The sequence below is a fragment of the Neodiprion virginianus genome, chromosome 3 (assembly GCF_021901495.1).
Source record: "Neodiprion virginianus isolate iyNeoVirg1 chromosome 3, iyNeoVirg1.1, whole genome shotgun sequence".
NCBI lineage: Eukaryota > Metazoa > Arthropoda > Insecta > Hymenoptera > Diprionidae > Neodiprion > Neodiprion virginianus.
The window spans coordinates 2,366,416-2,385,673 of NC_060879.1; the positions used below are offsets into that span (position 1 = coordinate 2,366,416).

Here is a 19,258-nt window from a genome sequence, read left to right on the forward strand (position 1 = left end):
ATAATAAGAAATTTATCACGTCTTCCTTCTACGAAGTGTTAGACAAGACTGACGAACTGAGGCGCTGAACGAGAATCACTGGACACGTAAGAGCGTAATGCACCTAAACATCAACAGTTTAGGTCAGAAATAGCGTCCATGTATACAAGAGAGATTAGTTTTTGTACATACACCACTGTATGTATATTAAATCAAAATTTTTCAGTCATTTCACGTGTAGACGAAGGGTTTGTGAATTAATGAGAATTCCCTGAATTAATGCAAAATAACTGAATTAATGAGAATTAATGAGAAAATTAACTGAAACATTTGGAATTAACTGAGAAGTAACCGAATTATGGAAAATTAAGTCAAGTTGATTTGAATTAGCTTGGATTCGTGACATAATTACCTGTTTACGGTGAAGAAAAATTTAATTTAAATAAGAAATCGAGTTGAATTAAAAAAAATAAGAAATTGAAGTAGCAGGTAACACAAAATAATGAATTGAAATTCATGAGTTGAAATGAATTAAGTTGAACTAAAGAAATTCATCTGAATTAAAAGAAATCAAATTGAAGTAACAAAAATTAATTTGAATTGCATGAATTTTTTTACAATTAATTTAATTCAAACAAATTATCGTGTCACTCAAATCTCGAGTTATTTACCCCTCGCGTGTAGATACGAAACTTTACGATTTTATTAATTTTTTAGTGTTTTCAGCGTTAGATGCAAGCGGTTTACTAAAGCCTGTCCGAACGAGGGAAGAAACGAAAAGAGAAGAGGAGGTTAAAACAGAAAAAAGTGCGGAAGTAGAAGTTTTATCGAACTTGAATATCCTCCACTACGATCTATGCAACAAATTTATTAACGACGAGTGAAGTTGTACGATACGAATAATCAAGCCGTAGTTACACAAGGTGTAACATATATTAAGTAAATGATCGATCAGAAAATAAATAATATTTTCAGAATCTTTAAACTTTTCATAACAAATCCTCGTATTTTATTGTACAACAGCTGTGCCTATAAACAATGAAAGATTCAATTTCATTTCCTTGCATATCGTCCATGTTTTATTCTAAGCAAAACAAGCTTCACTTCACTTATTGTTAATTTGAATTTTAATGATTTCACTTAAAATTTAGAACGTGAGGAATTAATTAGAGATTTTTTTACACGTGAAAGTTTGCGTACTGAAATTTCACGCATTTCGTGTGAAAACGTACGATAATAATAATAATAATTATTATTATTATTTCTGATCAACGGAGTGCGACATTAAAGCGTCTACAGTGTCGAGGATGACTTAAAAATTCAAAACCATTTCCAGGATGCGGCAGGTCAAATTTTTTGGAGCATATTTCATGTACTCGGATTTATTTTTCGAACATTGTTGGAAAAATTTAACTAAACATAATATTCCAGCAGGTCTATTTTATAATTGTGTTATTTGTTGCATTTCTCGTAGTAAATATGATAATAATTATGGTTATTATAACATTTAAATTGTCATATCAACATTCAATTTGTACTTTGTACTATTTTTTTTCATTTATAGTACATACATTAAAAAATGGTTAAATCGAAAGTTTTAGTACACCTCCTGGGACGATTTTTTTTAACCGTGTACAAATGTCTGTATTACTGATTTATTACGTTATTGCAAGAGTAACAGGAGTGTCAATATGCAATTAATTACACTTTCCATGTATAAGATCCTTCTTCAATTCGATTTAACATGGCGTGATAATTTTTCTTAGCTGAGCCTGACATATTATCACTTGAAAATTATCACTCTCGATAATGTCATCCAAGTAATCTAAAGAATCATATCTCGCGCTATTAAACGTTATTTCGACATGCATTTGTTTCAAACAGTCACCATGACATATTTTCATTTAAAAATTATCAACTCTTGATAATTTCATCCAAGTAATATAAATTTGAATCACATCTCGCGCTATTAAACGTTAGTGCGATATTCGTTTGTTTCAAACAATGATCACGTGACCGCGCCGCCATATTGATAAAGTTCGTACATCCGACTCACCCCGGTCACGTCGATGCTTCGCGTCCTGATAATTTGTCGTAATTGTCTTTGTTACAAGATGAATTGCTTCTCGATTCTTCGCAGAAAAGGTAAGCATCTTTAAGGCTTGCATGTAGACCACGTCGAAATCGTAGGGAGCAAAGAAAACGCAGTCAACTTCAGACGAATACTTTTTTCAGTACGCGACGAGGCAGCAGCGAAGGCCATTGTCGATCTGCAACAAAGAAATTATCGAGTCTCGGTTAACCCTTTGCCCAGCAACCACGCGTGAGCTGACTCGTGCTACGTCATCGATCGGGATAAACATGTGGAACAAAAGTGAGTCCCGACGTATTTACACTTGATACCGACCTTGTTGTTGATTACGAGCCCGTGCGATCGGACAGTTTATGTAGAATCGAATTCAGTTGCCGAGTTCGCACGGCAGGACAAACGACGCTCTGTTGTCTCGCCATTTTGAAATCGCGTTCGTGCCAGTCGGTCCCGTCGCGAGTCTTGGTCCGACAAAATCGTCTTTTTTAATGCGTTGCTCGTCGATTCCGCTCGGAAAAAGTGCGTGGAAAGTAAAAAGCAATCTCTGCTGTACGAGTGGACGGAGTGAAGTCTGATCAGGGTGTTGCGCCATCGTGAAAATTCTCGTGTAATTTTACGTCGTGTCCGGAGTCTTGCAAATCTGCGTCTAGGTTCATGAAAATTTAATCGAATCTCGAAAGTTGTCGTTAAAACTCTGGACCAGTGAATAAATTGTAAATTTGATGTGGAAAGCCAGGTATTCTCATCGAATTACGTTTGTACGACGGAACAAACGACGCTCGAAACAAACGACGCTCTGTTGTCTCGCCATTTTGAAATCGTGTTCGTGCCAGTCGGTCCCGTCGCGAGTCTTGGTCCGACAAAATCGTCTTTTTTAATGCGTTGCTCGTCGATTCCGCTCGGAAAAAGTGCGTGGAAAGTAAAAAGCAATCTCTGCTGTACGAGTGGACGGAGTGAAGTCTGATCAGGGTGTTGCGCCATCGTGAAAATTCTCGTGTAATTTTACGTCGTGTCCGGAGTCTTGCAAATCTGCGTCTAGGTTCATGAAAATTTAATCGAATCTCGAAAGTTGTCGTTAAAACTCTGGACCAGTGAATAAATTGTAAATTTGATGTGGAAAGCCAGGTATTCTCATCGAATTACGTTTGTACGACGGAACAAACGACGCTCGAAACAAACGACGCTCTGTTGTCTCGCCATTTTGAAATCGTGTTCGTGCCAGTCGGTCCCGTCGCGAGTCTTGGTCCGACAAAATCGTCTTTTTTAATGCGTTGCTCGTCGATTCCGCTCGGAAAAAGTGCGTGGAAAGTAAAAAGCAATCTCTGCTGTACGAGTGGACGGAGTGAAGTCTGATCAGGGTGTTGCGCCATCGTGAAAATTCTCGTGTAATTTTACGTCGTGTCCGGAGTCTTGCAAATCTGCGTCTAGGTTCATGAAAATTTAATCGAATCTCGAAAGTTGTCGTTAAAACTCTGGACCAGTGAATAAATTGTAAATTTGATGTGGAAAGCCAGGTATTCTCATCGAATTACGTTTGTACGACGGAACAAACGACGCTCGAAACAAACGACGCTCTGTTGTCTCGCCATTTTGAAATCGTGTTCGTGCCAGTCGGTCCCGTCGCGAGTCTTGGTCCGACAAAATCGTCTTTTTTAATGCGTTGCTCGTCGATTCCGCTCGGAAAAAGTGCGTGGAAAGTAAAAAGCAATCTCTGCTGTACGAGTGGACGGAGTGAAGTCTGATCAGGGTGTTGCGCCATCGTGAAAATTCTCGTGTAATTTTACGTCGTGTCCGGAGTCTTGCAAATCTGCGTCTAGGTTCATGAAAATTTAATCGAATCTCGAAAGTTGTCGTTAAAACTCTGGACCAGTGAATAAATTGTAAATTTGATGTGGAAAGCCAGGTATTCTCATCGAATTACGTTTGTACGACGGAACAAACGACGCTCGAAACAAACGACGCTCTGTTGTCTCGCCATTTTGAAATCGTGTTCGTGCCAGTCGCTCCCGTCGCGAGTCTTGGTCCGACAAAATCGTCTTTTTTAATGCGTTGCTCGTCGATTCCGCTCGGAAAAAATGCGTGGAAAGTAAAAAGCAATCTCTACTCTGCGAGTGGACGGAGTGAAATCTGATCAAGATGTTGTGTAATCGTGGAAATTGTCGTGGAATCGGGAGTCGGAGCTTGTTTTCAGGTATTTGGTATTTTTGTATTCAGTGTTTGCCAATGCTCGTTACAATGTTCGACAACTGGCTTTCATCTAGTTGATCAAATCACGTACAAAGACGAAAAAATCTCAAAAAATAGAAAGGTAAAAATACTACACTACAAATCGGAAACGAAACAAAACAATTAAAAACTTTAATCTAATCGAAAGTACGAGAAACAGAAAAACAATAAACGCGAGTGTAGCGATACCGAAATAAAAGTGCAAAGCAGTAAAGTAAAGTATATATAATAGATATAAAAGTTGGGTTGCGTAAAATAAAATTACAAATAAATATAAAAATAAAAATAACTACGCAAATTGAAATTTGGCTATGGATTTTTTGGTGAAGCGAAAAAACAGTCGTGTTATTTGAAATAGTAAGCTAAAGTGATTCTGCGATCATTAACGACGTCGTCGCGAGTCGTAGAAACTACTCGTTCAATTCGGTCGTGAAAAGGACGCCGCGCGCCGTTGAAAAAAATCGGCACGCTGCTGCGCCGCCATTTTGTTATCGCGTTCGTCTCGAGAAAATTCCTACAACTAAGAATTTTTACAGAAATTAGAACATTTCGTATAATTTCTTTAAAAAATTGTAAATATGTATAGTTTTTCGTAAAGAATTATTAATTTTCTTTAAAAATTAACGTTGTTGTATCTTATACATTTTTTAATGAAAACATAGTTTTCATGATAAACCAGGCATATTTACAATTTTTTACGAAAACAATTTTCTTGTACGAATTTCTACAAAATGTTAAAATTTCTCTAAAAATTCGTAGAAAATTCGTAGAAATCATTTCATCGTCTTTGATTAAATCCGTTGCTTGTCGTTGTATTTCGTTGAAAAAAAGTGCGTGAAAAGTGGAAAAAAGTGGAAAAAAGTGGCTTCGTGGTTCAGTGTTTCATTTAGTGACATGTGCGGGAGTGAATTCGAGTCAAATTCGGGATTAACACAAAAATTCGGTTACCCGCTTGCTGTGTATATTATGTATATATATATATATATATACATACCATATATTTTTAATCGTGAAAAGTGGTGTTTAAAATAGTGAAAAAAATCGGTCAGTCGCGTTAAGTGGTTAAAGTTTGTGTCCAGTTTCGTCGGGTACAGGTGTTTGCTGCAACTACATTACCGACTGTTTATCGTTCTTTGGCCGTCGACGATATATATGTATATATATATATATATTCTGCCGTACGCAAGCTGATAACACGACAGCCGATCAGACTGCAAGGTGAGTTGTTGCTGCACGCTGTATCCGCTTATGCTTATTATCATTATTTCATGTGACACTATTTTTCTGACAAAGAAGAACTTTATGTCGCGTGAAGTGGCGATACCGTTGCAATTGTTATTTATACCTATGCGACGTACGTACGTGGAATATTGTTTTACTTGCGTATAACAATGCACTGAAAAGAAAAAAGTCGTCGAATCGACCAAGTGAATATTTATTTGTCTCGATTCGAGATCTGTTGGTCTAACAAAATGCTTAGTTGGATTGTTTTAATCGAGTAAACATTATTTTTAGATCAATGGATCTTGAATCGGCACAAGTAAATATTCATTTAGATGATTCAACGAGTTTTTTTTTTCTCCGAATGTATTCGCGCGGTCTTTTAACTCGGGATTTGAAATATGTATGAAGTTTTTCTGTTTCATTTCGTCACGGGTTTTTATGTCGTGCAATTATTTCACTACCGCATTGATGACGAGATTTCAGCAATGATGAATTATATACGAGTGGAATGAAAAGGATTTACTAATTAAAATCACGTGGGGTATAATTAAAGAAAAAGAGTTGAGCATTTTTTATGCTCTTCTTTGAAAATCAATACAAGTTTTTATTTTATTATTTTCTCAGCAAATCTACGCGATGGAATTCATTAAACATTTTTTTTTATAGTTTCGTACGAAATGCTTACGGAAATTATTGTTCAGTTTTGTGGGGGGGAAACCATCGCGGGCTTGTGTAATCAAAGAATAAATCAATTATCGCATGCCTACATCAGCTATTGTTGCAATAACGATGATTATAGTAATAATAACCACAGATCATCAGGTCGTTTTTTTTATATTAGCACAACATATTACCATAATTATATGGATCACAGCGTTATGTTTTACAGTGAGAGTTGCAACAATTTTAATAATTGAAGAGTTGAATCGAATATTCATGCATTCGTATTTCAATCTCACCACTAAATCCATGTACTTAAATCGTACAGAGTAATTGTTTTCTCTTCGGTTGAAATCTTCAGAAATTTCCACATTTCTTTGGGTTTTCTTTCGTTTTTCTCTTCGTTATCAGACTTTCAAACTTTTCTTCACAATGGGGTTCTCGAAGCTTAAAATTATCGGAGAAACGTTGTTTGGTTTTTAAATCTGCCAAAAAAAAAGAAAGAAAGAAAGTTGTATCAAAAATTTCATTATCCAAAGATCGTACAAAATTTTTATTTCCGGTTACCGCTCGGTCCTTGACTATTTTCATTTTTTACCAGAATCGAAAAATATAGTTCTAAGTAGAAAATGAAAATTAGTTTTCTAGCCGATACCGGAAAGTCTAGTATCCGTTACTGTTCTTTCTCATTACGATCGCTGTTGCTAGATTTTCTCGTAACTGTTGGAAAAATTTAACGCTCGTGCAAGAATAAATTGACGTCAAAGGCTTGTTTAACTAAAAAAGCAGAGTAAACCTCAGAAACTTATTTTGCGCAAAATGGTTAGGCGTAGCTCGTTTTTCGCAATTCCAACGATATTCGAACAGTTTTTTCAACGATACCTGTTTTGCCAAATTTTTCGCAATGCGGGGTTTCGGGGTGAATCAGTAATCGCGTCCCTCGCGCCCACTTTTTACGTCCCTGAACCTCGGTGGCGGCGCGGCGCACAACATCCCCTTGGATCGATGCGCGGAAGGGACGTCGCGACGCCACCGGCGTCGTTGGTGGGAGCCGAGTCGGCGCCACGGCCAAATTACGCTCGGCGTTCTCTGCAGTCAGACCTCGCGTTCACTCAGTCCAGGACAGCAGCCACGAGCCCTCGTCCTTCCGCTCCGCCTCCGGTTTTATTCCTGCCGATTAAAACGCACCGCAGACGGACGGACGGCTTCTTACGGCGGAATTCTTCGGTTTCGAAAGACTAGCTTCGACGTCGCTGATCGACGACGTTGGACGTCGACGTCAACGACCACGACGACCGCGACGACGACGACTTCTTGAGGTCAGTTATTGCCCGTCTACCTCTTGTTATTACTTCTCTGCTCACCTTTCACTCTCCTGGAAAGAGCTCCCGGCTCGACCCTGTATTTTCTGGCTCGATACAACCCCGCAACCTGGTTAGGGTCAGGTTAGACTCCAACATCGATTTCAACGGCTCCTGCTCCGTGCCCTGCACCTCGCTCAGGTGTTTTCTTCTCTGTACCGTCGGACTCTTCCCGCTTCTTCCGTACACCTTGGCGAGACCGACCGAACACCCTTATTCGTCAGGCTTCCATACTTCAGGATCATATCGTACCGATTCCAAAGTTTCGAGTCTTGAATAGCTATAGTTTTTGAAAATATTCACTTCAAACACTGCCAAAGTCTACTTCGGGTACTCCCAGGGTACCTTTATCAGAACTATTGCGTCGTCACGAATATACGCACTTTTCGAGTAATTACTCGTCGTTCCAGCAGAGTTGGAAAAACTCTTGGTTTATGTTCTTAACGTTCTTCAAACACGAGTAGGTTCCACGTCTTGATTGGTCTCAATTTACGGAAGGTTCTGCTTCCGTTTTGTTTTTTTTTTTTTCTTTCTGTCACTACGGTTGAACCTAGACTTCCGATACACAAACGGTTGTACCGTCCTTGGTATTTGTCTTACGACTTCACCGAAGTTCGTTACTCTTGTAGGCACTCGTGGGTCAGTTGTTAACTTTTATGTTCAACCGGTAACTAAAGTTTCCGATCCGTGTCAGTTTACGGAGAATGCGGCTGTTGAACCGAGACTTTTGACCCAAATGGCACAGTTCCTGACCTCGTTAGACCGCGAATCAATCTCTCTGGGCTTTTCATTCTATTTTCATGTTTCGCATCGTTTATTCACGCTGTTTGAACATTGGTTAGATATCGTTTGGTGTAAATTTATACGGAGAGTTTTACCGGTTTGAGAGAATTGAAATGACGGTTATGTACCAAGTGACACGGTTACTGACCTCATTAGACGTTCGGATCAATCTTTGATAGTTCTTCTCTGCACCCCGATGTCGCGTATCGGCTGCTCATCTCAATTATCAACATTGTTGGTATGAATTTTATGGAAAAGGATAGTATTGGAGGGGTTGAAACGCGGCTTTTGACCCAAATGACACCGTACCGATGTTATTTATCCTTTTGTCGATGCATATTGTTACTCCAAATCAGTCGTTGACACTGTTAAATCGTGAGTCGAACATCGTTCGATGAAAATTTATGGAGAATAGTTGCTTTTTTTCTATTTAAACCGAAGTTTTTGATACGAATGATATCGTTCCCGTTAAATTTCAAGCACTCGAGGCACTGTTCGGTGATAGATCGTGTGATGATTCATTTGCATTAAAATGTTTTCCTCTTCATTACCTTCGACACCCGATTTTCAATAACGATAAAATATTAGAAGAAATAAACAAAGAAACAACGATGGACAAAATAGCACAAGGTTGAAGTAAGTGAGGTTAACGTCACGAAACATCAAGAAGATATTTATTATTTTAACATTTTAGAATTTTAAACTTTCGAGGAGTCCGATTTTTAAAAATATCGATATGCTTGGTTCGGAATGATTTATTAAATTTCTATTCGGACAATTCTAATGCTGCGAAGTAAAATTTTCGAACATTGGCATCATTACAGTAATGTTACTAACATCAATCACATAAAATGGTGAGTTTGCTTAAGGATGTACATGCGTACAGTCTCAAACAAAAGTGAGTCTTGTCGACAATATTGAATACTTTATGATGACATAAAAATCGGGAAAAAATTAAACACAATAAGGACGATACGAAAATTTAAGTTGAATAATAATAATAATGCCCAAAAATGATCCAAAAATTGTTTAAGCAGAACATTGCTTGGCAAATTTTCAAGGAACGTTTTTTTTTTCGTGTGAAATGATTTCGTTGATTTTTCTGAATACACATGAATTTTCATAAAATTGTCTCATTGTTTTGAAATTTCCGTTGATGAAAGACTTCAAATTTTGAAAAATGGAGGAAAAATCGTGATGTTCGGATAGATTTTTGTAAAAATGTTTTACATTACAATCAAGAAGTTTCTGGGGCATTGAACGAATTGTTTCGTAAATACAGCCTTGATAAATTTTTCAAAACAGAAATTTCAAAATACTGAGAAAATTTTTCAAAAACTCACGTGTATTAAAAAAAATCAACGGATCCGTTTAACATGACAAAAAAAAAAAAATATTTCTTGAAAACTAGTTAAACAATGTTTATTTTAAACAATTTACTCATCAATTTTGGGCATTATTATCATTATTATTATTGAAATTTAATCTTCTTATCGTCTTTATTGTCCTCGATTTTTTTTTTGATCCCATTTTTATCTTATCACAAAGTATTAAATATCGTCGATCGGACTCATTTTCGGTTGAGAATGTATAAACCAGTAGATCTTCAACCTTGAGGAAAATTTTTCCGACCGTCTGACCTTCGGGAAAAAGGAGTAAAATGAAGATGGCGTAGTTTCGATTTTTGCGAAGACGAAGTGGATGTCGCGAAGCGAATTTGGTTGACGGTATAAAGTCCTCAGGCAGGGATGACGGAGAAGAAGAAGAAGCCATCAAACGCTGCTTAGAGGAGGAGGCATGCCATGAGCGCGAGCTTTTCTGCATGATCCTAATTAATTGACCCGACCTGACGCGAGAGCTTATCTCTCTTTCTCTTTGTTTCTCTCTCTCACTCTCTCTCTCTCTCTCTCTCTCACTCTCTTTGTTCGCGGTGAGACCGCGAGTAACTTCCTCGTGCTTGGACGAACAGCGAAAGCATCGTCGTAGGTATTATTTCCTTTTCATCATCCTAGTCTGTGGTTGGCGGAAATATTTTTTCGCTTCAGTTTTTTTTTATTTTCCTCGTGCTTTTTCAACGATTCGGTATAGTTGAGATAGAAATAAGATTCGTTTTTTATCAACGACTTTTCGAACGAAGATTTCACTTAGCCTGGATCCTTCTCCGAGGGATCTTTCTTAATTGAAAACGAAATTTCTTCGTCCAGCATCTCGACTCGTTACCAACGACACGTGTCAAACGAATTTTCAAGCTTCAGAGGAGCGAAATTCGAATCTTGTAAGCTCGAAGGATGAAATTAATTTACTGAATCTTTTAACCGGGAAAAAAACGTTTAATTGACGTAAAATGTATAATTATTGTCGATAGGTTCTCAGATCGAGGGTGTAACGGTATTGAGTTTTATTCTCGTTGGGTAACGATGTCGAATTTCGAAATGCAAGTTCCGTGTAATAAGTGATAACATTGCATCGTTCGAAAGAAAAGGAAGAGGGAGAAAAAATAAACTCAACTGAAAAATATGACTTGGATGAAAAAGTATGGAAAATATGATGAAAGAAAGATTGTGTCACGAGATTCAATTTTGATTGTTAATTGGCCGGATTCGTTGAATTTCGAGATTAGGGCTTGATTTAAAATTTTTTAATCGCTTGCTGGGAGATGCGTGTAAATTCTTTTACCGATAATCTGGAAAGCGATTATTTTCATTTTCATTTGAATTTTTTTCATAAATAATCGATCACAGAATTCGTTTCTATACTGAAAATGACCAGGTGTTAAATTATAAAACGATGAGACTGAAATTTACTTGTAATTTTATTAAACGATTTATTTTGTGAACTCGATAAAATATATGTAAAAAAAAAAAACAATCTTACGATTCGTACTTTTGTGACTGATTATGTGATTTTTTTTTTTAATGTATTTGATCGAACTCACAAAACAAAATCACGCAATAAAATTCCTAGTAAATTTCAGTCACAACGTTTTACAATTCAACGCATCATAAATTTTTAGTAGGCTTCGCAGGAAAAAATAGAGAAAAAAAAATGACAATAATAATAAGAATAATAAAAATGAAAGAACCAATAAATTAAAAACAAAGAAAAGACTGACGAACATTTTGCGCACGCGCGCGTATATTTGTTTGTGTGTTTTGGCGGAGAATTTATCGGAACGGCGAGTCGAGGCGCATCTAGCGCAGAGTGGGTACGGTTGACTAAAGAGTTAGCAAACCGGAAGCAGCGGTCGGTAGATCCCGAATGCGGCGAGGTTAGCGTGGTCTGTAAGCCCGAGAGGACGAAGCGGGAAACTTGTAGTTTGTGGATTTGCCTCGATTTTCCTCGATTTTCTTCGATTTTCCTCGATTTTCCGCGCCATCATTTATCGTATACCGATACGCATATATATAATATATATTGTTGAATTCTACGAGTCAGATATACGAAGGGCTGAAAGTCTTACCCTTTCGGAGTTTTGGACGAGCCGATGTACAGGAAATTATAATATTGTTACGAACTTGGCGTTGAGAAATAAACTCGGGTTCCTTGAGGGGCTAAGATTAAGTGGGCGAAATGGGCGGATATTAAAGGATGGGGAAGGATGATTTTATTAACGACACGTGCCTACAAGGATGGTTGTTGTATGCACTGTGAAAAATTTCATTCGTTACAGTAACTAGAAAAATTGAGTAAAACGGGTGTCGTTAAACAAAACCTGTTTGAACATTGTTGGAGTTACGAAAAACGAGGTACGCCTAACCGTCGATCCTTTTTTGGTTATTGCAGCGCAAAATCAGGTTCTGAGGTTTACTCTACTTTTTTAGTTAAACAAGGCTTTAACGTCGATTTATTCTTGCACGAGCGTTAAATTTTCGCAAGAGTTGCAAGAAAATATAGCAACAGCGATCGTAATGAGAAAGAACAGCAACGGATACTAGACTTTCCGGTAACGGCTAGAAAACTAATTATCATTTTCTACCTAGAACTATATTTTTCGATTGTGGTTAAAAATGAAAATAGTCAACTTATGATACACCGATTTATAAAAAAATATAGTAAATAACTCTAAAACAAAAATATCTCGAAAACTATACGAGTTGGGAAGCTGGTTTTGGTTTCATTTTACTATTTCATCTCATCCGTGTTCCAAGCTGATACAAATAATGTCACGTGGTAGTTACGACATTTTTTAAATAACATACGATTATCTACAAAATGAAACGAAAAATAGCTTTTCAACTTTTATGGATTTTGTGATATTTCGTTAGAGTTAAAAATTCAAACCGGACGAGAGTCAAATTTTCGAATTTTCCTACCGAGTTTCGGTTTCTCGAGGCTTCGTTTGAGGCTAAGAACTCACTTTTCTAAGGTCACGTGTAAGAAGAAAAGAAAGCAAAAAGAAATTAAAGAAAAGACGACCCTAACGTAGACTTAAAAAACTAAAATATGGAAAATAGGAAGTACGCTTTCTTGCTTCAAACGTCATACACCTTACGTAGTAGAAGATCGAATCAAAGGAACGAAAATGATTTGAATAAAAATAAATAAAAAAAAAAAAACAAAAAACGCGCACTCACACATTAATCCGGGCCATATACGTTGAATTTTTTTTTTATCCATCCACGCTAAACGGAGATAAGAGTGTACGCGGCACATGGCCGAGATTAAATCTGTTTTGTTTAATCCTCCACCAAGAGCTAAACCGGTAGGTATTACACGCGTACCCAACTTGGCGGGCGTAACAGAAATATTCAAAGTTTTCCCGGCATAACCTGCGGAGGAAAAGTTGCTCCAACTCTCTCGATCCACGTGTCTCTGCAGGCAGATACCCTACGCACCTACACACCTACACACCTACTCACCTACATCTCGCTCTCTCAAACACTCGTCGACATCCGATGCTTTTCGCTGATACAAGGCAGGGCTGAACCTCCCCTTGTGTGATACTAAACTAACCGACGCGACGCTGATATCAGCCAACCTTGCAGGATAAGTTTTCCCGGCAATAACCAACGCTCGTTAAACGGTAAGGCTAATTATCCATATTTCCTTACTCGGTGTAACGGTTGGCTTGGGAATCGCGTCTTAGAATCATTCCTCGATCGTCGGATGGTTCGAATCTTTGAACCGATACGACGACGTGTCCTTTTACCGGATGTGGGAAAACGGCTGCAGAATTTATTCACCAGCTTCGGCTTTCGGTTTGCCAATTCCTTGAGGTCCTTTCGTTGGAGTCTGGATTGGAGCAATTGGACGGAATCTTGTTTCTTTTTTTTTCTTCTTCTAATCCTTCCGAGTCGTAGTGGTAAAAGTATTCTTACCACCTATTTTATGATCCATTTTTTTTTTTTTTTTTTTGTTGGTTACTTAGAGGATCTTGAAAATATATTTATTTGAGGTTTTTTGCGATTTCTGACAGTATGCTTAATAGGTTTTCAGTACTCGAGAGTAGTTGTTGCGATATAATGTATGTTGTTATTGTTCGTGGAATCAAATAAGATTGATAAAAAAATTTGGTCGAGGATGTGTATGTCGAGTAATCCTTAAGAGTCTGGCGTGAAGTTTGATGCGCGTAGTAGGTATACCTGTAATACGTGTAGCAAACCTATGAGGATATTTTATCTCCGCGTATGTATACGTATACGTATGATACAACGTGATGTAAGGCCGAGGTAATGCCAGCCAGAATCAATACTCAGGTGTGTGCCGTGCCAGCGGTTTGACGTGAAATTGCGAGTCTCGATTTCGGTCTCTCCTTTGAATACCTGATAGCCGAATGAGAATGACACCGTCGGAAAGGTCGAGCGTTGAAGGAGATGACGGAAGAAAGAAGGAAAGAAAATGTTACAGACGAAAAAAAAGGTCACGGTGTAAGGAGAGAAAAAAGAAAGAAAGAAAGAAAGAAGAAGACGAAGAAGAAGAAAAAGAAGTAGAAATCGTCTCTGACAGAGAAGTCACATCCGGGGGAAATAGGAAAAGACGGGAAAAATTATGTCCCGTCATACTTTTGCGAGCCTCGCGTGCCGTCAGATTACGTCGCTCGAAGTTTCACTTTCGTTGCGAGCGTTGCGTTTTCTTTTTCTTTTTGTTTTTTTTTTTTTTTTCTCATCAGCCGACAGGGACCACTCTCGGAATATCCTTTTTGCATTTAAATTTTTCACGCGAGTATTCTCGCCGGCTACGTTCTTCGGGATGAGGAGAGAGAGAGAGAGAGAGAGAGAGAAAGAGGAAGAAAACACGAACGAAGATACGGAAAAGCTCGATTGAATTAGGCGGGGGTGAAAAAAATTTTTTTAAAAAGAAGAAGCTTTGCCCCCAACCCTGTCCTCCACTTTTTGGCGGATCGATATTGCACGCTTTTTCGACTATACCGTTCGTTGACGCGACGCGTTCACCCAGCCGCGAATCGTCTCGTTTTTTCTTTTCACGCGAGGGAAGAAGGGGATGAAAATAAAGCAGGGACACGGGGATACGTAAGGAGACCCGTCGCTGGCTCAACCCTGTTGACCGATAATCATACCCGACCTTGTCTCACCCACTTGACCATTCTCGTTGCAGGATCGAAAAGAGGAGAGAGAGAGAGAGAGAGAGAGAGAGAGAGAGAGAGAAATGGAGGGGGAGAAATCGATGAGAGATATTTTAGACTCGAGCGGTCACGAAAATTGCCGACTAATCCAGTTTAGTGTGGGAGATTAATTTTTAAGTATGGAAAATTTTGTGAAATTTTGTCACTTCCGAAGACTACGGTATAAGGAAAATACAATCGGATACGAAAACAATTTTTTTTTTAAAGAACAATCGGAAACAAAAAAAAAACAAATTTCGAGCAATCGGAAATTCGGTTGTTTCAATATATAAACTGGGGAGGATACGATTGTTTATTTAGAAAAAGTAATGGCGATTCATTGAAATTGGAGATAACAATCGAAAGTCGAATAAGATTTTTACTACGAAATAGTGAAAATTTGTGTCCGAATGTTTTTCTCCAAACTTTTCTTTAAAGTTTAACGTTTTCGGAAAATTCCTTGTTTCTTTTTTTTTTTCTTCTTTTTTGTGAGTAGGGTTGATCATGTTCTCGGTTAAAAAGTTGATTGTTGAAAAATTTCGTCGAATCAAACCTTAGATTGTAAAGAAATAACGAAGAGTATCGAGAGAGTTAATTTTTCGTACAATTTTGTAGGTTTGAAAATTGAGGATCCTCTAAATTTTGCGTATGAAAAATTAACGATCGACGAATCTTTTCGATTATACAGTTGGAACGTATTCATTGTATGTTGAAATTTTTTCAAACTATCAATTTTAGAGCGATCAGCTTTAATTTTACGGTTGAAAAATTGATTCCACGACTAAGTGAAGAGAAGTAAAAAGGAGTGAGCAAAAAAACAAAAAAAAAAAAAAAAAAAAAAAAAACAAGAAAAAGCACCCACTTCAATCAGCGTAACAAAAAAGCTCATTTCTTTTCGAGCCAAACACGTAGACCGAGTTCCGAGGGGAGAATTATGGGCGAAAAAATTTCACTCTTATCTGCTATTAGGATCGGGTCTGGTGATCCTTGTAAAATACAGACTTTTGAATAGATCCGCAACGACTTATGACCGACGCCATTATACTTTATACCTCCGGGCCCTCGGTATTTCATGATTCTTAAGCCCTCTCCCTCTCTCACGACGTTCCTTGCCTTCCTCGCCGTCGCGTTCTCAGGAAAATATTATCCTTCATCGTACAGGTATATAGAATAACGTATACATACGCACATGCAATTTGGAGCGTTTAATTTCTTAGCTGATTTTTATTTTTTTTTTTTAAGAAGAATTTGTGACAAATATTTGAAAAAAAAAAGAAAAGAAAATCGTCGTAATTCCTGGAGGAGATGGGAAAATATTTAGAGGTCGCTATCAATTATTGTTGTAACATTTTTTGTTTACTTTTATGTTTACGCCTTACGGAATTTTACTTATTTTAGTTTTTTTTTTTAATAAAGAAAAATAATAATTTTGCTTTCAACTAGCCTTGTTTCTCGTAACACCATATCGAAAATTTTCGAGGGTGTCCAGAGAACTTCCACGTTTGAGAAAAAAAAAAAAAAAAAAACGAAACTTTGAGCCAAATTCGCGAGTATCTTGAGGATGCGATCGGCTCGACGTTCAGAAACGGATGTTCCTGACTGGCGTCTCGGCGTTAAAACGACGCCCGTATTCTGCTGCGTTAGGCCGACGTGGCGGCCTCGTTTCTCCAAAAGCCGGATTATCGCGCGTCGAACAAAGTCGCGAAATATTGTACCCGACATCGCTGGGCTGGGCGCGTAAAGAGTTGAAAAAGACGTTGAAGGAAAGTGGGAAAAGGAAAAAGAAGAAGTAAATTGACGAACGAGGGACGAAAGGGGGATTAGAAATTTGGCGTTTAAGTGGGTTTTTGGAAATTTGAATGTCTGAAATCTTGGAGTAGGAAGTTCGAAATGATTTGTGGAAGAATTGACAGGATTTGGAAACGGAATTATTGATCTGACGTTGGAAAATCTGAGAATTTTATAGACAGTGATTTTTGAAATTTATTTACTTATTAAACCAAAAAAGATTTATGTAATAATAAAATTACCGATCTATCAAGTCATCGCAGAAACTTGATAACCGTAATGATAAAAAATCCTAGAATTGCGATTAAATTGAATATATACTTCAAGATAAGTCAACGTCCTTACGATTATGTTTATCACATTGTAGTTTGTTGAGATAATAATATAACAATTTAACAACGGCCGATTGTTTAACTTGATTTTCATTCAACTTTTATTATTCACGGTTTCCAGTTCGATTGGAAGTCTATTGTAATCACATATTGCTCTTATATTATCGTAAGGATTGTAGATTCAGGAATTGTTTGACGGAGAATCACGGAAAAGTGAAAATGGGGCAAGTTGTCGGTAAAATTATTGTCACATGTAACAACCGGCGATTTTTTTTTAAAAAACGTGCTTATCTTGCTGACCCGTTATGCAAATTTCAAAACACACATGTGCGTATATCAAACGAAAGCGACAACGATCACCTTTCGATTACATTGTTGCGAAACATTCCAATGCAGCCAAGAAAATGGGAAATACATATTTAGTAGATGAAAAATAATCACTCATTGGGTTCAATTTCAGTTCTTCAATCACTGCTAGGCCGCATAATATGCGATATTCTAGTCAACAACATTCGTTTCCTTCAAAAATTGAATGTGATTCCATACTGGAGTAATAATGTAAAAAACCAGCTGATTTAAGAAACGTGCAAAATCCTGACAATATTTCGGTTGTCTTTGACAGTGAACGGGAATAAGGAAAAGGACGGTTGACGATCTCGTTAGTGAAAATAGGAAATTGTACGACGGAGGAAATCAACTCCTCCTCCCCTCCTGTTTCTTTTTCGTTTTTTTTTTTTTTTTTTTGTATGTTTTTTGTTCTCAACTCTCAGACCCGCGGAGGTGGGTCAGCGATTATTTTTACCTTTTGACTAAATTTATAGGCAATTAAGAGGCCAGCCCTGCGTCTGAGTGGCAAAGTATATATACGTATATAATATGTATATAAGTATATAAGTAGGTACATATATATATATATATATATATACATATATATGTAAACAGGTACTTAGAAGACTCTCTTGGCTGCTTTGAGAAATCGGGAAATAGTACATGAAGATGGAGGTGGAAGTTGCGGAAGTGGAAGTTGGAATCGATTTTCGAATCGTTTTTTTTTTTTTTCTCTCTCTTTGGTACGAGTTTAAAAACAAAGATATTCTTTATCCACGATTGAAGGGATGGGGAATAACGTATTTGTGGTTTACGTTTTATTCTTACGACAATTCTCGTAGTTTTTGAATCGCTCGAAATTCTTTCACCGATGTCGCAAAATAAAAACTCCGAAATTGGATGATAGAGTATGGAAAATTTTTAGATGTTTTTTTTCTTCCACTTCGGTTACGATGAAAATTCTACAAAGATCGCCAAGATATTTTTCCCCACCTAGGGATTAATTGTTGGGGATAAGTAAAAAAATAGAATAAATGATAAAGTTTGAATTTGTTTATCGTAAAGAATTTATGAATTGGAGAGGAGAAAATTAATTTCACCAGTTCGCAGGTGAATGCAATTTTTAACTTTATTGGATACGATTTTTGTACTTTTGATTTTTCTTTTGAAAATAGGAGGAAAAGATTAAATAATAGAGTTTCAATTCAATTTGTAAATTATAGAAGAGAAAATTTATTCAAGTTTCCGAAAATGATCAGACAAAGTAACGAGTAACGTTTGATAAAAAAAAAAAAAAATCGTAAACCCTTGTTAATCTAATCGTAAAAAATCGCGTGCTGGATTTAATGAATTTCGAAAAACTCGCGCAGGGTGAGATGACAGATTAAAAAAATAAATATAAAGTAAAAAATAATAAAAAAAGCCAAAGACGAAAGAGGGTGAATTGTTTCTTTATTTTTTTTTCTTCCGCTTTCTTTTTCAACCTGCTCGAAACGATTCGTACAGAGTGAAGCTGCGTTGCTCAGGGGTAAAGCAGGGGTGGAAATCCCCCAGGTTTCGTGGTTATTATTCCCGTAAAGTGTCGCCGTCTCGCGTCAAAATACCGTACCTGGATCCCCAGACGTTTCAATCCACTTCTGAACGCGTCAAACTGCCCACTGAAAATTAAACCGAAACTGTAGTGACGGAGATTAAGAAAACAAAAATTGAAGAAAAAAAAAAAAAAAAAAAAACGAAAACATACATGTGAGGATAAAAATACGGAAAAGTAGCAAAAAAGGAAAATTCTAAAGCGAAGATTATTTTCTTTCACGCCTATCTTGCCGCGATTTTTATTTTACAACATCGTTACTGTGTACCTAATCTATATGTGTCGGAAAGAAATGGGGGACAAATGACGAGAAAGAATTATCTACGTCGTAATATA

General features: G+C 37.3%; 1 protein-coding gene across 2 annotated transcripts in view; it reads left to right on the plus strand.

Annotated features, from left to right (window-relative positions):
• Positions 1–5,495: 5,495 nt before the first annotated feature.
• Positions 5,496–19,258, plus strand: part of LOC124301500 (complexin) — a 228,180-nt gene continuing 214,417 nt past the window's right edge. The window contains exon 1 of one of the 2 annotated variants that reach the window (XM_046756625.1): positions 5,496–5,512. The gene's annotated coding sequence lies outside the window, so the exon portion shown is untranslated. Of the gene's footprint in view, positions 5,513–7,254; positions 7,498–19,258 lie in introns of those variants that run through there. The other variant, XM_046756627.1, reaches the window with a different exon arrangement.